Genomic DNA, 21,895 nt, shown 5'->3' with positions numbered 1-21,895 from the left:
GCTTCCATTAACTCTCAGGCAGAAAGGAACATGTTTGCATTTGGCAGCAGATTGTAGACAGTGTGTGAAAGAAGAAACTGGGAGAAATGCAGCTGAGGACTGCCATTCTCAGCAACAGGCACTAACTCAAATACCAATAATATTGGTAATTTATTAAAAATAATACCAAATCCCTGCCTACATCCTAGGATGGCACAGTAGAGTTCAAGAGGTCAGTGCTTCCATAATTACAAATTTGCTATTGCAAAAGGGTATGATTCAGTTTATACAAAGAAAGTTGCCAATAGTAATCAAAGCATTCTTCCTCTCTGGGTAATTTCAAAGTTGAGATCCAGGTATCTCAGGATCTACTGCCATGGTAATAACCAGATAAACATGCTTCTTTGGGTAGGTCATGGGCAGTGCTTGACCACAGATTTCAAAGAGCAAGGGACTGATTCTCTTCATCACCCTGTTTTGAGTACAAGAACACACTGAGTTATTGTGAGGTCTTATCCTGAATAATTTTCTACAATTCTAGGAAACTAACAAGTGACAGACCAGGGGTTGTCCACTTCCTTTGCTATTTGGATATAGCAAAAAGGATGACCTTCTTAGGCTCAGTACTTAAGACAATACAAAGAAAACTATACAGAAAACCAAGGATATGCCACAGATTTTGAATAACATCCTTGCTTTGGGAGAGTATCAAGCACTTCAAACTGAAGGCCCCAACCTAACTTGGCTAATTTCTATTAAATTAGTCAGTGAACTGATATGCATAGTCAGGATTTGTCCCTATCATTATTTTTTTCCATAAACTGTATCAGTTAAGAGTCCAGGTTAATTCAGTGTGAATTTGGTTCTAGGTGCCTCGGAGATAATTTATTTTTCCCCAGAAATGTGATTCTGCGGTCACTGAAATCCATAGGCTCTCCCTGAAGGGCATCTTTTCATTTAACAGGATAGATGGCTGACAGGCAAAAATTCACACTACAGTAGGTAAGGGAAATGGGGAATTTTCAGAAAATGGCAATTAACTCCTCAGGAACATCACACAGTGTATCTGCTTGACCAGATAACAATGGATAAGCTGAGAAAAATGCCTGAGTAAGAGGGAGGTGTAGAAACAGACCAGTGCTGACAAGATAACAGCACTGTTATTGTTCGTATGTTTTGCTGTTTGCCTCTGTCTTTAACTAGAAGCAGCTAAAATGCCTACATCTAAACAGTGAAAAAGGTAACTGAGCAAATGTCACATCAACAGACACCTCAGGAAGAATCATAAAAGCAATGGAAGGAAAAATGGAAGGAGATGCACCACTGGAACAGAAAAGACCAAAATATGATGAAATTGTACTTCAGAAACTAGAAGAAGACAGACAAAAGAATTAGTTTATGAAAGTCAAATGTATCTTCTCCCATGGGAGACTGCTGGTCCCAAAAGAGGGGGAAAAAAAAATCTGTGAATTTACTTTTCTTGGTAATCATATTTGCTCCGTTATAGCTTATATAAAAAAGTCCCCCACAGTAAGGAAAGTAGGCAGATGAATCAACAGATAACTTTACACTGCAGTTCCCCTGGGGCTGTGATGGATGTTAAAGTATTTCCAGTCACAGTGCCAGAAAAATGCAAGGAAGAGTCTTGTCTCTTAACTGCAAATGCTTGGGAAGTTTGGAAAGGGTGGACACCATTACTTAATGGGAATGAAATAACGACAATGGAACAAACCCCAGAACAGCAGTGATAGTCCATTGCTTGGGAATTTTGTAGGTTTGGAAACAGAAAGTGGACAGATTAAAAATGCCAGGTGTTAACCAAGATTCAGACCTTGTACAAAATCAGTCTGCTTCTGAATTTCTCAGCAAGGTTCTATGTTTAACAACTTAAATCCAATAAATTTAAACTTTCTTTAGAAAGCAGAAAATCCAAAATCCAGATCTAGCTCTAAAGCACAGAGAAATAATCTTGGAAATATCACCTCCTCCAATAATTTCCAACTGAATAGAATTCACAGAACCACAGAATCACAGAATGGGTAAGATTGGAAGAGACCACAGTTGGGTCATCTGGTCAAACCTCCCTGCTCAAGCAGGGTCATCCAAGAGCACATTGCACAGGATTGCATTCAGACCATTGTTGAATGTCTCCATTATGGGAGACTACACAGCCAAAACTGTTCCAGTGCTAAAGCACCCACACAGTAAAGTTCTTCCTCGTGCTCAGGTGGAACTTTCTGTCCATCGGTTTCTGGCTGCTGCTGTCTCTTGTCCTATTGCTGGGCACCACTGAGCAGAGCCTGGATCCTTCCTCTCGGCAACTTCCTCTCAGACACTGACAGACATAGATAAGGTCCCCTCTCAGTCATCTGTTCTCAAGGCTGAACAGGCCCAGCTCCCTCAGCCCTTCCTCCTGAGAGAGATGCTCCAGTCCCTTGATCATGTTCATTGCCCTCCCCTGGACCCGCTCCAGGAGCTCCATGTCTCTCTTGGATTGAGAAGCCCAGAACTGGACACAGCACTCCAGCTGTGGCCTCACTAGGGCTGAGCAGAGGGCAGGATCACCTCACATGACCCGCTGGCCATGCTCTTCCTTCATTTGCCCCCAGGGCACAATGCTGGCTCATGGACAACTTGTTGTCCACCAGCACCCCCAATCCTTTTTTGAAGAGCTTCTTTCCAGCAGATCAGTCCCCAGCCTGTACCAGTAAAGCTGCTTCTGCCTCTGCAGCAAAATTATTAACTAACACATGGACCAACCTTCAGGTTCTCTGGGTTTAAGTGCTCCTGTCCCTAAGCTATTTGCAGTCTCTGGTGTCTGTGATCCTTTGAGCAGGGCATCCCCTCTTAGACCGCAGGAGAGACTTCATACTCTGAGATATTTCAGTCAGGGACCAAAGGAAATAACAAGGTAAAGTCTTCTGATCCTCACTTTTAATACAGGAACATATGCTAGTGATAAAAAGCACTGAAAAACTATCTATAATTCCACTGTGAAATTAACTGGGCACTTACAACCAAGTTGAAACAATTTTCAGCTATTTTATGCTACTCATTTAACTTCAAATATTTCAACTTTAAGATTTGTTATAAAGAGAAGATACTAAAGGCAAAGAGTTGCTAAGTAAAGTTTCCTCCAGTTTTCCACCCACCAGATGGTTATTATCCTTAATAATGCATACAGAGCAGAAAGCACTTCTCTTTCCACCACTTGATCAGGATGCATCTTTTGGACATTATAAGCTGTCCCCTATCACAAAGCTATTATGTTTGTACACACCAGCTTCCTCCCCCACCCTCCTGAGCATCAGCAGTGCTTTTGAAATGGAACCAAATTAATTTTCAGGGGGCTTGCTGTAGTTGTATTTTATTCTTGTGTTATCATGTCACAAATTCAGAACTATTTTAGCAGTCTATTAAATGCTTCTCTGCAGAAATTAAGTTACTTCAAATGAAAGGAAGTTATAAGTAAAGGTACAGTATTTCATTCTTACTCCCTGTTCTGCAGACTTCATTTAGGAATCATAGCCTTGTTGCACAAGGCAAACAAGATGACTAAATAAGGATTCAAAGCAGTGTAACATTACAAGCAAGCCTCACAATACACACACTCATCGGTTAGTGTCAAAATATATTGTTATTGGCCAGTGGCTGCACAGCTTCATTATCCTATCATGAAACTGTTGCAAAAGAGCATCTGATAGTATGGTTGTATCTTGTCACAAGAACCTGCTTGGTGACTGTGCCAGAAGACTAGAACTGATGTTGTCACACAACACTGTGATATCTTAAAGTGACACTCCTGAGTCATTGTTGCTTGATAACAGCACATTTCTGTCATAAAGGCTAATCATCTCTGGGCTGCAGCACACAGGATCATTAACATCTGATATGTATCCAGATACTGCAGCGTATGGGGAGAAATGCCAAAAGCAAACAGGTTTCATATCATCTGATTTTGGGTGCCTAAATTAGAAGGCTAATCATCTCATATCATCCAGAGACAGAAATACAAGCATTCAAAATACAATTTATAGCTACAGCTTAAGCAACATTGTCCTTAGCTGCCTCCTGAAAGAACCCATTGCTACCACTAGGGAACCTGGGGAAACTAGTCTAAGATAAATGTCCACATTTGGGTGTCCAGTGTTTGACACAGACTGGCTTGATTTAAATAATTGCTTGCAAGATTATAATGCATAGGGCACAGGAGGACCCAACAAACTCAAACAAACAGAAGTAATGACCAAACCCTCTTATTTGTAAGTTAACATAAATCCACTTATATCAGTAGAGCCTCACTAGTTCCAAACTGTCAAAAAAATACAACAGAAGTGGTTTGCTGCTGTATTCACTTCCTGTTACAAATAGGCAGGTAGTATCACAATAAGGTATACTCAAAAAGTAATTAAAAACCTTAACACACAAATGCAAGAAAAAAATCAGAGGTAAATCAGTGCTACATTTTTTGGTATAATATTTCCTTCATTTCTTTCAAAATGCATTTTTAACAAGTGTAGATGTGCACCTCGCTGACCTCACTGAATGCCTAACTACATTATCACCATTTTAGTCCTGCTGTTAAAAGGAACTGCATCATTTATACATGTCTAAAAAGGCTTATCAAACCAAGTTTTCAAATCAAATAGAATAATTTCCTTGCAGTATTCTTGAAATACACTGTGGTCCTCTTTCTTTTGAGCTGCAATTCAGAATTATCAAGATCTCACAAAAGGCTACATGAAAAAGATCAACAGCAGGCAAACCAATCCAAGTGCTTCCCCAGCTCTGCCAAGACTTAAACACAGAGCTCCATCAGCAGTAGGGCTTTCTTTGGTAACAAAATCTGTCTCAGCCTCTATGTAAAATGTTTCCAAAGGCTGCAAATTAAAGCTTAAAGACCACAAGAAAAGCATCAAGACAAGGGGAGCTCCTAGAAAAAATACTGTATAGAATTTCCAAAAATAAATAGGTAATAATTACTTCTAGTAACAACAGTAACAGCAACAATAGTCTCTCTTTTTAATGATTCTTCTTCGCTAGAGATCTCAGGATGTTTTATAATTTATATAAGCAGCAAAGTGCTATTCACTTAATATTGAAATCCAGCCATCTCTGAGCACAACTGAAAAAGACAGCATTAAATTACATTTCATTACGTAAGGAAGAAAAACAAAACAAACAAGCAAACAAACTCTATTAATTTTAAATCACAAGGGAAGTTTCACAAGACATTTGGAGAAAACACTAGGGCTACAAACCACTCCCTAGAATAGTGCCATTGAATATTTAATAAACTGAAATGGTCAAGACTTCTTGTACATCAAAAGGAAAAATTAGACTGCACTTCATCACCTAAACCATACCAGCACTGCTCTGAAACAAGCTGGGGAGGCAGTTCATCAGTGATTGAAAGGGAGAAGCCCAAACACTGTATGGAAGTGCTCCTAAAAGCAGCTCTTAAAAAGGTTTGAAAAATGCACAGGCACTACTTGCCCTGGAAATGGATTTATTGGAAGCGTGAAGCAGCCTGCTTGTTCTGTTCTACGTTGCATGTATGCAAGCACGGGCTGACATATGGACCATACATCTGACTGATAATGTCAGATTAGTCTGATTTGTCTTAGCACAGTATAAAAGACAAAGGTGCAGTACAGTGAATGAAACTGTAGCAATACAACAGATCTGACAAGAACGTGCAACCCAAAGATAAGTATCTTTCCTATATCAATTCTGCTTATTAATTAGCAGCAGTGAAAAGGGAGACTGAGCATTTCACTTCCTCCCCTTTTTATTAATATGCACAGGAAGTCAAAGCCTTCGTCATACAAAGGAAGATGAAATACTGTTAGTCCTATCCCAAAGTAACACATGGACCTCCTGTGATGCAGCACATACAAACACTTCTAACTCCTTCTGCTCAGCTTTTCCATCACACATCATTCACTCTCATCGCTGAAAGCCACCAGGCGTGTGATATTTCTCAAGTACAGATCAAGTGTTACACTCAGAAAGTATCATAAAGTAAATTAAAAGATATAACTGTAGGTAAACAGAATTAAAACAGAAATTTAATCCTGTTTTTAATTTTAAAATTATCCTTATATTCTCACCAGACCAGAAACACTAGACTGGAAATCCTATATAAGCTGTCTCTTTGAAACGCCCATCATCTTGGATGTAACTAGATTTTACACCTAAACAACCCCCACCACAAACAGATTTTTTAAAAAACCCACACAAACAAACAAACAAACAAATACCCCCCCAAAAAAACACAAACAAAACAACCACCAAAAACCAGCCAAATGAAAATAAAAACAGAAAGAAAAAAAAGGGCAAATAAACACGTCAGAAACATATTTGGGCTCATTTCATATTGTTGTATTGTGGCCAATCAAAAAGGGCATCAGTCCCAGAGCTGATAATCTAGTAATATCCCACCATGATCAAAACATGCTTCATTTACTTTAATATGAAAGAGCTAAAGCCAGCGAGACAGAATTGTCTTTTCCTTTGAACCTGCTGTGATGGCTCAACTGGCCTCTGATTACATGAGGCTTACAAGTCATCTGAACACATTAGTATGCAACTATTTAATAACACTACAGTGATTAAGTGTCTAAAGTTATCTTAACCAGTTCAGTGAATATCTAATGCAAAGTGAGCTAAATTTACAGTAGAAGTGCAAGAGCTCTGATTATGGAAAGAGTATTACAGCCATTGCTTTTAGCAGCAATCTCCTGTCAAATTGATACCCATAGATATTACAGAATTGTTTAACAATGAAAAGTGGCCATACTGTCGCATTCTCAGAAGTCTTGCACGCACAAGGAATGGATCACAGAGACTTAAACTGCTCATTAATGCTCATAGAGAGGCATCTTAAAAGGCAAAGCCCTGATATTGCACTGGAAGGAAATTTTGCTGCAGAAAAGACACCAATTAGCAATTTTATTAACTTCAGAAACTTGGCAAGGAACAAAAGCCACAGCTTTCAGTTGCTTGAGAAGAACATGATGAACATAAAGAAAACTGTCTTTACCAGGAGGGTAATGTAGCATTGGAAGACGTAATACAGAAAGACGGTGGAATCTCCAAGCCGCTTCCAGACAAAACCACAGCTGACCTGGTCTATCAGTAAGAACAGTCCTACCCCCAGAGGGATGTTGGGCGAGAATATGCTCAGAGTCCTTCCAAACAGCTTGTCCAAGATTCTGTGATTTTGTGAGCAGATGCAAACCAAGACAAAAAACTAAGTACAGCAGAAAATGTCTGCAAGAGCCCCTAGTACAGCAGTAAGGCCATACACCTGGACCACTCTCAGGTAAAGGCTCACAGAAGATCTTGTGGAGATGCTTTTGTCAGCAACTGCAGTTTTTTTTAAAGACGCTGATTTTGGCACTGCCATCCACTTATCATAAAATATTTTAGCTGAATGACTGAAGCACACCAGCCACATCCTCATCTTTTCCCTGAGACACACTGTTTTGCCTATCAGACATGCCTTTGCTCAAACACATTCCACATGTTCAAGTTAGAGGTGAAGTCTGGCACATCAGGTTCCCTTCAGAACAGCTGGTGCTGGCATGTAGCCAGTTACAAATGCACGAAGAACTTTAGCATAGCAATGGGAGTTCAGTAGAGGAAAAATACTCTCTTCTTTTTCTGTTACAGTCTTCATGGTTTAACTTTGTAAAAAAATCTCTTCTTCAAAAGCCTTTCATGCATATGAATGTGATTTTCAGCTTGTCTCTCAACTTCACTGTTACAAAGACTTGTTAGGAAAAAGTAGTGACTGGAAGGACTCGAGGGTAAATTAAATATACAAACTGACAAGCCTTTCTTGTGTCCAGTTGTACCCTTCACCCCCACTGGTACAAAACATCATTTTTCACATCACTTAAAAATTGTGTGCATTGGACACGTCTGTATATGCCAGTAAACATACTTCATCTCAGGTTTGCTTGTAGCCACTGGTATTATTTTCTCTGCAGGGTAAGCATAAATTTAATTAGCTGGTACAGTTCCCAAGACAAATATTTTATTTTTTTTTGCCTTTTATTTAAGTTTTGGCCCCAAGACCTTACAAAGAATTGGGGGGGGGGGGGGGGGGGGGGGAATAAGCTGTGGATGGTATCCAGGGGGTTGCCTTTGATTGCAAAATTTTTAACACCTGATGTCCTTCTCATTTCAGTAGTAGAAGAGAGAACTGATAATAAATACAGCTCTTGCTGTGACTAAAACCATGGAAAATCTTTGTATCAAGCTAGCTGTCAGATACTGTAAAAAGAGCATTCAGAAATTCATAAATCTCTAAAAGATTTATTCTTTAGTCCAGAAATGGAGTGGGCTAAAATTCAGAGTCCTGAATTCGTATGATCCGCTGCAAAATTGAAAAGAACTCCCTTTAGCCCACGTGACTCTAATTAAAAGGGAAGTTACTGAAATGACCAATAGATAGTATGTTTGCAATCATAGTGAGGTCTTGCTCCCAAATGAAGCATTTTATTCTTCCCCATAATGAAAAGTACTAGGTGAAACTACTAAGTAAGGTATAACTAACAGGCATGAAATATGTACCTGCTAAGACTGGGGCATCTCTTTGGAGTGGTTCATTCTCTAACATCTCTTTTCTTCTTAGCCTCTTCTCCAGTTTGAGGGTTTAGTGTTTTCCTCCTACCTCACTAATACTTCCCTCCTTGTTACTTCAGTTTCATCTTCCTCATCCCAAATCATGGCTTTACATTTTACTTCACACTCTTCGTTAGCCATTTTTAGGATGTTCGTTAGACAAAGTCTTGACAAACTCAGTCAAATCAGCATCCCCCAGCAAACAACAGATCTTCACAGATTTCAATGCCTGCAGATTTCCTCCAGCATGATTTCTTTCAATTTTAATACAGATTTCTAGGAATTATATATAAGAATGCTTTTTAACAAGAAAATCTTAAAATGTTAAAACATCAAATGTGAGGGCAAGTTCACCACATTCTTCAATGAACTGCTTGAAACAACCTTTGCTTAAATACCGTACCTTTTTTAGAGTAAACTGATCTATTTCATTTTTATTGCAATGAAGACTGAGAATTTTTCCTACTAGGGCGTCATGTTCTCATCTAAAGTTATTAGTATATATAAAGTCAACTTTGAGACTCCAGAGAAAGAAGAGAAATATATCTATGTATTTTTAAATCCATCTCCAGCCACGGATCATTTTTATACCCTTCTCTGAAGTTCCACCAATGTTGCTATATTGGTTTTGGATAGAAAGTTCTAACCTGGACATAAGAATGTAGCACTCTTACCAGTATTTCATGCAGATGTAAAACTACATCTGTTTGTTTACCTGCTATTCCGATTTTCAGTAGAGTCCCAGTGTTCATAGCAGAAACATTTTGATCACTTCAGTAAAAACCTGTATTGTGATAGGTACTCACTTTCATAATTACTGCTCTAAGTTACTCCTTTTCAGGAGTTTCTTTGAATAGGTATGGCCAGTATTCTCTACTCCTATCCACACTATGTTTTATTTATCTGTAAAGAATGTGATGACTTCAGTAATTTAGATTACACTGTTATAATGCAGTATTATAATTAGAGTATTATTTGCTATTAAATAATTTAAATAGCATTTCAGAACACTGTTAAACTGCTGAATAACATAAAGCAAACAGGATTCCTGAGGTACCTTGTCAGAAAACAGACACCCTGTTTTCTTCCCAATAGCAACTTTTTAGATCTGCCACAAAGCCAGATTTTAATCCATCTAATATATAACCTCTTAGAGACACATTTCATTGGTTTCCCCCATCAAGATGTTAGTGATAAGACAAATGCCTTTGAGAAATTCAAGTACACTATATGCATTCTGCTCTCTTTATCAGCCAGATCTATGATCTTGTCAAGTGATGACAGTTTTGTTTGACAGAACACATTTCCAAAAAACCATCTTGACTGACAATAATATGCTCTTCGTCTCTAACCTTTTGTAGATGGCATCCAAACTGTTCTGTTCTGTCGCCAAGACTTCTGTGAAAGTAGCTATTCTTTGAGTCGTGGATAGTTCCTTATAATTCTCCTAAGTATTTGTATTACGATGGTACTCCTGCATTGTTACAGAGCTTCTCTACTCTCCAACAATCTTTAATATTTAATTAATGGCTCAGAACACAAACGCTAGATTTATTTATCTAGTAGGACTTGAGAACTGCTAGTCATAATGTACTTACTTTTACCCAGTGCACCCCATATTGCACTTCGACTATAACGAATAAACGTATACTATCTATCACAGGAGGGTTGAAAAACAGAGCAGAAACAGCTGCTGAATATTTCTAGCTGTACTGCATCATTATTTATAATTTTACTTTCAGTTTAGCAACAGATAACTCAACCCAATTTATATGTATCAACTGGAGGCTGATTCATAATATATCTTATTCATAATATACTTTCATAATATACCTTAAAAATGCCATCTTACTACTGTTAGATTTTGGTATTCACTTCACCCCCCCATGGCTTGCTTTAACACAGGGACAAAAGTACACATCAAGTTAGACAAAAATATCTTTATGTCAGTTTTACACTGAAAGAACAGGGGAAAAAAAACAGTACAATAATATTGTCTAAGTAACAATGTACATGGAAGAAAACATACTTCATTGAAAAAAAAATCAAATGAAACTGCAAGCAAAATTTAGGTAACTGCTACTTCAATGATTTTCACTTGACTTTGAATGTTGACAATTACTTTTTATTATTTCCACAAGATACAGGGAAATATATAAACCTAGAAGACTCTTAATTATTTTACAATGTAAAGATAGAACTGTCACCGGTGAGAAACACAGCTGAAAGAAATCACTTTTAAGAGAACCAGAAAATACTTCACCTTGGATACCAACACCCCTGACACACACTCTCTGTCTCATGGTTTTGAAGCAGTGTAAAGGGAGTTGAGAGGCAGAAAATTCTGCAACCCTAATCTTTCCCAACACAAACAGAAAACAAAGGTAGCTTCTGAGCTGCAGCTAAAAAGTGACCGTCAGAGCTGGACAGGCACAGAAGTGTTCTGACTCTTCTCTTGATTACATCATTGCCTAAGGGTCGGTGAATTTCTAATACAGTTTTTTTACGCAGGAAAAGTTTATTCCATTTTGTTTCTCTGAGGAGTGGGAGGAGATGGTGGAGAGGCATCCATACCTCTCCCAATATGCTCAGTGCTGTTGTGCTTAGTTGCGCATATGCCAGGGACATGAAGCATATGGCCCGGGGGCTGGCTCTGTCCCGTTTAGCAGATGTCTTCAATACATTCTGCCATAAAAATCTTTTGGGGGACTGGTTGACTGCTTTTATCAGACAACTCTCTCTCTAGTTGAGAGTTATTCACCTTAACTGAAATCCCACTAAGCCTCTACAGAGAAGTTGTGTAGCTTTTCGTACCCAGCAACTAGAAAATAAGATTTTACTACTCTCTCGAATTAGGTCTGCACCTAGCAGATAGATTGACTGCTAACTGACTATCAGGTGCCACAGGAAGACATAAACCTTCCTGAAGTAGTTATGCTGCTTTGGTTTTTGGGATCAAGGAATCAGAGACTGGAATCAATCTTCAAAGGCAAGCACTCTTTCCCTTGTGGCATTACTCCAAAGCAGCCAAGGATGAATACACCTGTAATTTGTGCAGGCCTTCCCTGCCAGCAGGTAAAGAGAAAGACTCACACAGCTTACCAAAAAAGCAAGGGAGCAAGTAGCTATTCGGAAATCCATTGTAAATTAATCTTGTATGTTGGCATTGTAAGGATTTACCAAATTATTCAAATAGTGAACAATACTTAATCCTGTGGGCTGTTTACAAACTCTGCCTTAATTGTTTTATGGACAGTTAATTCCCACTTTGGGTTTGTGCATTTGACAATCTCTTCCCCACGGGGCTTCCAGTGTTTGGCACATCCATCAAGATGATGGACAAAATAATCCTGATAGAAATTATTCCTTTTTGCCTTTGTAGAGGACACAGCAGACAGTGGAGTAATGGCTGGATGGGAGAAGATGCTGTTGCACAATATCAATGCCCTATACTAAATCACATGACAAAACTAGAAACCCAAAGCATCAAAGGCATTTAGGTCCTAGTCAGTGAGCTCAAAGGCAGAAGAATACCCAGAACTGACTCAACTTTTGTTTATTTACTTCAGTTCTTGTGTCATGAGGTGACTTTACCTTTAAGGTGGTTGTGAGAGCTAAGGAAGTTGAAGTTGCTGGGGACTGAAAGGAGTCTCTTCTCCTGAGCAATTATTGGTCATTACTGGGGATTGACAGCAATTTTAACCATTGAAAAGGGAGATCAACCTGTGAACCCTACCTTAAGATGTAAAGTCAGGGCACTTGGGTTCTCTTTGTTTCCTGGCCGTGAAGGGTGGCGGAGCTCCAGGCCTCCCGTTCCCTGCCCAGGCCACGCAGCCGGGCGGGGGCTGGGCTGGGCCCAGCGGCTCCCGGCCGGGAGATGCGGGCCTGCGGAAGGTTTTCCCCTGGCTCTGGCCGGGCCAGGCCGGGCTGATCTCTGGCTCGGCTGCAGATTTTGCTGTGACTAAATTTACTAGAGACTGCCGAGTGAAGAAGGAGAGAGGCTCTGGACCTGCAGCGGGCTGGGGCAGCGACTACATTCTCCAGAGCAGCCATGAAGAATTTTCTGTCGCAGACAGCTCCAGCTCCTGCACCCGCAGAGGTCACAGAGCCATCTACAAAGCCTGGGCAAGATTTTAAACTTTTCATTTTCCAGATGAGACTTGCAGATTAATCTTTTTTATCCAGAAAAGGAAAAAGAGAGTGATCAACATGAAAAGAGACTTTATAAACTACCAGTGACAAGAAAGAAAAGAAGCTTCAGGAAAGGTAGAGAATTAAGAAGATGCTTTAATTAAGATGAAATATTTTTCTGTTAAAGCTATGGAGATAGACAATAAAGTCCTGAAAGAATTCCTTTAATTCATGACGGAGTATGGGGAGGAATAGAGTGTTCAAAATGAAAATTTTGAGTAGAAAGTAGAGTGATTGTGATATAGTGAAGTGCTGGAAACAGTGAAACGAAAATTTGAAGCCTTGGGGGGGGCAATGAGAAAAACTGTTTTCTGGTGAAGCTCAAAGAAACAGATGAAGGCTTTTGCTTTTGAATAACTCATCCTTAAAATGCCATCCCTAGACTTATGGCTCATACACACCTCAGAGTGATGTGAAATGGGAGGAGTGAGCTCTGATAACAGCAGCTCTGGGCAGCTAACATCAGGGCAATGGAAAACTATAACAAAAATAGTTTTCTTGTGAAAAACTCCATAAATTAACAGGAAGAAACTTCTGTTTCTCTACAAAGACTGGTGAAAAGACTGTAGCAGGAATTGGGACTGTTTTAACCACCAAAGTTCCAAAGTTTTTGTCTCTGTTGTCATGTGAACAAGGGAATAGTGGGTAAATAGGGGATGAAAAAGTTTCTGGAAGTTTATTCTGGTGTTCTTATTATTGTAGTTTGTCAATAAACTTTCTTTATTCCTTTTAAGTTTTATGCCTGTTTTGCTCTTGTTCTAATCCATATCTCACAGCAAGAAATAAGTAATTTTTTTGTTAGTTACTGGTTTAAAACCACGACATCTTGTTATAAAGGCTGGACACTTTCACAAAGTATCATGATCTGTTTTAGTTGAGCTCAACACCTGTGTCACCCTAAAACTTCTATGTCCTTTATCAGTGTGGTGAGGCACCCTGACTAAAAATGAAATTAGATTGCCTCAACAAAGTCCACTCTTCAGTAAGGGTCTGCCTTAATAAGAAGAATGGGAAGGCTTTTATAAATGACTCAACAAAATAAATAGTACATTTTTAATCAAATTAAAGAAAATCTGTATTATTTTCTCTCCACCCCCTTTTGTGACCCCCTAAGGCCAGATTCCTTATGTCTAAATCACAGATTAATCCATCCTTTAAGAACAATAATAAGCTTAGTTCCCCAGTGTTTTCACTACACAGTTGTAAGTACCCCAATAGACAAACTTCTCCTCCCCTCTTTGGGAGGCTATTCCCTAGCCTAATACATCCACTTGGAATTCAGTACTCCACGTATCACAAATTCTGAACAGATTAAGGAAAAAGTCTAATTCTCCTGACAAATTACAGTCCATGTAACCTTAATGAATTTTTCCTGTATCCTTCTCTGAGAAGTTAACCACCTAACTTCTGAGACTTTCACTAGTGTGCTACCACTTTGAATGACAGCATAAGAAGCATATATGGAAAGATTTAAATTAACAGGCCTATTTTTGTCAATCGTTGCCTAATCCTTAAAAACATTTTTCATTGGCCCCTACCTCACAAAGCACTTACAAGCACATTCTTTCCCAAGTATATGCCCCAAAGTCCCAATATAGAAATAAAGTATGCTTCATGCTTTCCATTCAAGCCAATACAGATAAGAGTATTACCCATAACTGAACTATTTCAATCTAGTATGAGCCCAAGTTATCTGCCCAAACCAATCAGACACGTGCTGATGACTAGACTAAACAGCTTACATTAAGTTTTACATTATTGCCATCACCTGTTCAAACTGAGACATGTGTCTATGTAGCCATTTCTGTCCACATAAACCCTTACTCTCCTGCAGCCATGAGCACTGTGGGGCTATTGGATCCATTCTGTGATCACAATCTTTGCTTGGATATTAGATCTCTGATATGATCACAATCTGTGAACAGTCTTCTGACTGTTCAGCTTTTCATCTCTGCAAAACTGTAATAACTCCATGATTTGACAATGGTAGTGTAGAGCAATTGCTTCAGGTGACCTCAGTAATGTCACTTACATTTTCAGAAATTAGAAGGTACTTTCTATTTCTATCCACAGTCTCATGATTAGCCTGTTAAATTATCCATTCAGATAAAAAGCAAAACCAAAATAAACTACTGCCTTTACTAGGATTATTAAAGAAAAAAAAAATTAGGGTAGAAAAAGTGATTTTTTTTGATGCAACTCTTCCAGAAAGGCAAAAGGCATTTTCAATTCTACTAAAAAGAAAAAAGTATGATCTCTGTAGTGCATGGGTAGCTTGACGCAAACTAAGAGAAGAAAAAGGAAAGCAAAAGAATGTCAAGCACTGCCCATTAGTATATTTCCTCTGGAGAGAAAGATGCATGCTGGTGGTAAACATAATAGCATGTGAATGGAAGTGAGGCAGTGGCACGGTGCCAGACTGGTTTATTTTATTTGAGAAAGCACTGAACACTGATGTATGAGATCATTGACTAGAGAAGCTGGGAGAGCAACTCACAATAAACAATTTAGTCTCCAAATGTAGTTCCTTTACTATTCAAATTGTCCACAAAGACCAAGCTATTTTATAGATGTTTGCTTTTTGTACTTATCCAGACAAGTATTTCCTTCTAGTCTATACCAATGCAAGTCTTGGTTTGAGGATTCAGCACTCACAATGACAGCACTGTGAACACTCAGGCAAGTACGCTGGCATTTTTATTGCTCCAGCTTAGCTGCATATGCTAAATTCCTTTATACAGAACTAAAACTTCTGAAAGTTCCATCTCAACATCTATATGTCTGGGGTTATTTGTCCCAAGCCTTAGAATAAAAATCCCTGCTCTTTCTGTACACTTCACAATGGATGTGAAGAACATGACACCATAGGATTTTATTGCAAGGTTAGTTGTTTTTTTATTTATTTCTGCAGCTCTGCTTTAAAGCACACAGAGAAAAAGAGAATTTAGTAGACAGTCTGAGAGACAAGACAGGTAGAATTAGTCCTTTTTGTTATATCTGCTCTGTCCCTTTCCTCTATCCTTTGAAATTCAATTTCTTGTTTGCTGATATAGCATCTCATAAAAGCTCAACCAGAATACACATAAAACATTTCTTCTGTAAATCTGAGATTTATCTTTTCAGAAGGCAGGCATAAGTGCAAGAGAATCATACACCTACTTTTCTAAATGTAACTTGATTACAGTCCTCATACAGCTCCCAGATTTATGGCATGGTGATATCACATATCAGGCAGGTAATTTTATATACATTCACTGTAGTTCACATGCATACACTGTTTATTCATATTAAGCTGCAGCTGTTGAAGTACTTACATTTCAAAAAATAAAACCATTTGGGGGTATGCTCTGGGATTATAGGAAACTGAGGGAAAAGAAATGGGTTTTTCCCCACAATTAATCTCAATGGAAATACATCCATTTTCCATGAAGACTGTGCTTCTTTGGGATAGTACAATTGTACATATATTAAAAGTCAGTGTTAGGCCCAATGTTCCCTAATAAAACTGGACATATTGTTCCATAACATCATATTTCTCTGCTTTCTGTAAGACATACAAAAGTAAAGGTACAAAATACAAAACAGGGTTTAAACATTGCTCAAATCCTAGGTGCTGAAACAGAAAAAAAAATATTTGCTGTAATTTGCCACTGGAGAATAGATGAAATAAAAGATACATCAAGTAGCAGAAGATTAAAAGAAGACATCTGGAACAGTTAAAGAAAGATAGTGCTATCCCAGAATTAGAAGGTTATCAGTCATTAGACATCATGTACTCCCTGATCTAGGGGGGAAAAAAATCAGAGAGGACTGTACTCTGTACTTGCTTCTGGCCTAATAAATTTTTCCTCATAATGAGCTTCTTTTCATAAAATCTGACCCAGTAAAGCATTCACTACACTTTGGTTTTAGGTACGAGTGATACCATGCATTTCTGGGACACTATTCACATCACATAAGAATTCACAGAGTTCAAAATTTGTTTCAGAACATCAAAATAATTAAGTTCTTGTAGGATTAAACCCATTACTAAACCTCTAAGGCACATGATTTCACTGGCACAGTGCTAATCATCACAGTGCTTTCTAACATGATGCTTTCTGTCCTGGAAAACCTGTCTCGCTAATTTCATCTTAAACTCAAGATTTTTAGCAGTCCTAATAGAAATAATACAATGACTTGTAATTCACATAAACTGAGTCAAAATGTTTGTTATTTATTTCTTTCTTATTCAAAAGTACAAATAAACACATTAGCAAGAAGGGAGAAAAATGTTTGACTTCAACACCTACTTTTCTAAAGCTATAAAAAGATATTTAATGCATGAGAGGTTTTAGAATACTTGTATTTCCAAGAGATTACTCAAGGATTACAAATCTCTTTCAAATATACTAATCTTAATCTAATTAATATTTCTAATTTTACAGATGGGGTAATTGACATAACTGACATTTTCAAATTAGGTCTCCTATATTCAAATTACTATATTCACATCGAGAACTGAAGGAGTTCAAGATCTTTGAATGTCAAGACAGTGTTTTAGGAACTTACGCATTGACTAAGCTAAGAATAACAGGAGTTAATTTTTGGGAATTATGATCAATATGATAAGACCATGGATATCATTAGGAAGAAATGGCTATCTGTTCAGTAGTTTGACTAGCGTCTGATTATAAAGCTAATAGCCTTGTGGTTTGTAGGTCCAACTGAAAGGAGGGCTAGAGGCTTATGATCTAAAGAAGCTCATTCGCTCCTAATACTGAGCCCTGGAACACAGTTGTTGTGCATATGGGTAGTTAGTCACACCACAGAAGAAAAGCCACTCCTCAGTCTAAGCATGAAGTCAAGACTCAGTTCATTAACAAATTCTGTAGCTTAATTGTTTCTCCATGAACTTTGGGGAAATTTGACTTTAAAGAAAGGAATCAGCGGGCTACACTGCTTTTCAGTCACAAACTTTCAGTATGGTAGAGGAAACAAACTCAAATGACTCTAGTCCAGAAAGGTGTAGGACATGTCTGCAAAGCAGCACTTGCAGCCACTCAACCATACAGCCTTAAATATCTAGGGCTGTCCCCAATCCCATTTTGCTTTATTTGAAATATATGATTGTAATACTCATACACAAACAAAATCTGACCTTTGAACTGCTCCTCCTCCTGAATCCCTAAGAAGATACCCATATCTCTACCTTATTGTTCCACACAATAAAATATCCTAGAAAATATATATAAAATAACAGAGCTATCTCGGTATCAATTTTATTTATTCTCTTTAAAGTCTCAGTGTCTTTTGCCAATCCTCTACACTAGCAAGTTTTCATCAGCAAGTATAGTATATATTAAATGCTGATCTATTTCTGCCCTCATAACATGCTGGTTCACTTCAGCAGTCAATATAACAAAAAGAAACAAAGATATAAAATTTGGGATAAAAACAAACACTAATCATTACAAAACTGGAACTGGATGCACTTGTAGTATCAAGCTTCAGCTACATCACCAGCAATACGGAGAGACCAGTTTTAAATCAGACAAGAAGTTATCTGGAATGTGTTATATAAAAATTACACCATTCATCTTTCAATCTCAAATCAGAAAAGTGTGCTTTTTCAATATGAAATTGCTTTGAGTTATAAATTGCTTAGAACTTAAAAGTGAAAACAAAGTTACCTAGTCAGTCCCATTTAGATAAAACAAACAAAAAACCTAAAAACTAAAAAACAAACACAACAAACAAGCTGAAAAAAATACCCTCACAACTAAAAAACACCAAAGTAAAAGTAGAAGTAAAAAGAAAAGGATAGAAACATAAACTGCTCCTCATGTTTTTGGATATACATACTTCAAACAAGTTTAGAGATTAAAATGTCTCAGCCTCTGAACACTTGTTTTCATGATGAAAAAATCAGCTATTATTCTACAACTTGGTGAGGCAGGTTATGCACAACGATGCCACATGCTGTTTACTGTACTGAAGTCAATTTTTCCTTGCATTTGCTTTCTTTGAGGTTTTTACCCAAAGATTTAAATAGGTTTATTATTAAAATACCAGAATATCACTCCACAAGCAAGTTCTTTTTCAGTAGAGAAGGGATGCATTACTAATGCCATTTCACAGTTGAGCTATGTAAGTCTTGAGAGATTAAGGCAAGACTTCTCAAAAAGTGGACTTTGAACCAGAAAAGCTTTGCCTGTTATTTTCACAGAATTGACAGAATGGGGTTGGAAGGGATCTTTGGAGACCATGCCGTCCAACCCCTTTGCTAAAGCAGGTTCACCCAAAGCAGGCTGCCAGGATCGCATCCAGGCGGCTGTCGAGAGGAGATTCCCCAGACTCCCTGGCTAGCCTGTTCAGTGCTCAGTTGCCCTGCCATCAAAGGAGCTTTTCCTCAAGTTAAGACAGAGCCTCCTGTGCTCCAGCTGGCGCTTCTTGCCCTCGCCCTGTCGCTGGGCACCACGTCCTTCGGCATAGTCCGTAGCAGCGGCCTCGCCGCAGCGCACAGCGCTCCGCAGCAGCGTTCAAGGCGTTGTCATACACCCCAAAGCAGACCCAATTCATAAGCGTCAGCGGCAGGGAAAACGCCGGAGATTACCTGCAGACCCTTTTTTTCTCCCTGCCCCGCGCACTCCGCGCCGCAGCCCGGGCGGCCTCACCCGGCCCCAGCCTGGCGCCGCAGCGACACCTGGCGGCTCGCGCAGGCGCCGCGGGCGGGGACCCCGCGCAACGGGCCAAGGTCACAAACGGGCCCGCGGAACGTACACGCTGCAGGCACGCGTGTCCATGGAACATACAGACGTGCGTACATCTAATATACCATACTGTATAACAACAACCTTAAAATACTGCCTGCAGCGCCCAGCTGTCAGCTTTCAGAAGCTTTGAAGTATCTGAGTTAGTACGCAGCAGGAAACTACAGTAGAGAAGACCCACATACGATTCAGGACAAATCTAATCTACATCGCAAGCGTAGATTACATTTTTACTTTACTTCAGTGTTTAGAACGGGCACTGTTGAGGAACAATGCCCAAATCGCTAAATTGAATGTGACATGCATGGCAGCAGAAGTAGTACAGACAGCTTTCTGCTCAACCCAAAATTATTCTTAAACCTGAACTCCTCCTGCACAACAAATGGATAGTTGGATCTCTAATCTAGTCAGTTTATAGCTGAGCATACTGAAGTTTGCAACGTGAGCACTGCGCTCCATCCAAACTGTTTGTAATGCTGTGGCTTACAGATCAGTTAAGCAGACAAAACCCAAGATCACGATAGAAGTAAGCTGGTCACCAGCGTCCTGAGGAAATGTAAAGGAGTCAAAAAAGACTGATATGCCAAACATCTAAAACTCACAATCACACCAAAGAAAAAAAATAATCTGAAGTGCAGTTTGTGCTTCTTCCCAATGTAAGAATCATTTGTCTTTCCATGGCATGAACTGATGGATGCTTGCCCTGAGCAATCCATTGGAAAGCTCATACTCAAGGTGCAGTAGATGAATAACCTGCCTTAAATCACATCTGACTAGCAATACCTGAACCCAAGCGCCATAACTCTGAAGCCATCTCTGACACCTGTGTGTCCTTTAACAAAGCACAAAACTTATGAGACACATAGTAATAAGAAAAGTTAACTCCAATTTATTTCCCAGCCATTCTTACAGAATTTTCTTACAGTCTTACAGACATTCTTTCAGTCATCTCACTTTGTAGCTTACACTTTTAATTACAGTTAAACCATAAACAGAGGCAGATAAAGCATTAGAGGAAACAGCTTTTTCACCAAAGCAAATATTTTCAAAATAAAATATTTTGATACTTTTCCGTTATTCTCTCTCTAGACATCTGATCACTAGACTATTGTTAGTGCAGCAGGGGCCAGACATGAGAAACACAATGAAACTGACAGCAGTGGAAACTTCATGTGAATAATTGTGACAATATAATTTGGTGACAAGATTCTGTTCCATTCCTGAGGAACAGAGCCCAGCTTATACACTTCAGTCCTGGCTTTCTATTAAGTCCCATTTTTTATACCCTGAATTAGTTCTATGATGTCCTTCATAGAATCTCGCTGACATCTATTCTGAATAGTCTAATATCAAGTATTAGGTTATTTTACACATAAATTATTTCTACATACCTGTTTCTAAATATATACAATTAACCATTTTTACCATTCTCTGCTCCCAAATAACCTTAAAAAAATCCCACAAGCATGTTCATTATTTTCAAGTGTTTGTTAACCATTTTACTGAATAAATGACACTCTGCATGAATGCCAAAATTGTTTATTTATGATTGATAGTTTAAACCTTGTGATGGTTTTCTGGTTTTTTCCACATTAATGACTCAAATTTTCTGAGCAAACCATTACGAATACTAACTACCCATATTTAAGGCTAACTCTGAAAAAGCCCAAGAAATAACAGTGTTGGCATCCTGTAAACATAAATTAGATACCTAAGAATTCACAGAAAGCTAGGGGATAGTAAACATAGCAAAATGTGATGTTTTCAGAGATGCACTTTTCTTCATCTGCCATTGTGTACCTCCTGAAATTACAGCTCTGGAGATGTCTCCCTGTTTATACCCAGCCCTATTACTGTAATAAATATCCTGCTCATTGCCTGATCATTGAGCAGAGCTCTGGCTTTGGTCTTGAGCCTGCAGTCTGCACAAAAACTTTCAAGAAAAGGGCTCACAAGCTGGGAAGAAAAACATCAAAACCAGGTCCCACTTACTCTTGAACCATTTCCATGCTGTACTTGTTATCTTGTCCTATTTTTCCTTGAAAGCTTTCAGTCCCGTTGAGGTTTTCTTACTTTTAAGTTATTCAGGCTACTCTATAAACTGCCACTAAAATAACTGCCACTGCTAAATCCATAACTGCAACTGAAATGCGACAAATATGAAAATTTTAGCTTGCAGGCAGCATATGGTTTCATTTTACCTGCACTGCAATTCATAAGACACTTCTCTGGAAATTGTGTGAAAAAAACACTAATATATAAAAATTCACATGTGTGTACATTTCAACTTGTTTATCAATAGCCTGGACAAATGCATATTAATATCTCAAACATGGGTG

The sequence above is a fragment of the Poecile atricapillus genome, chromosome 1 (genome assembly GCF_030490865.1).
Source record: "Poecile atricapillus isolate bPoeAtr1 chromosome 1, bPoeAtr1.hap1, whole genome shotgun sequence".
Classification (NCBI taxonomy): domain Eukaryota; kingdom Metazoa; phylum Chordata; class Aves; order Passeriformes; family Paridae; genus Poecile; species Poecile atricapillus.
This window is presented reverse-complemented; position numbering follows the sequence as displayed.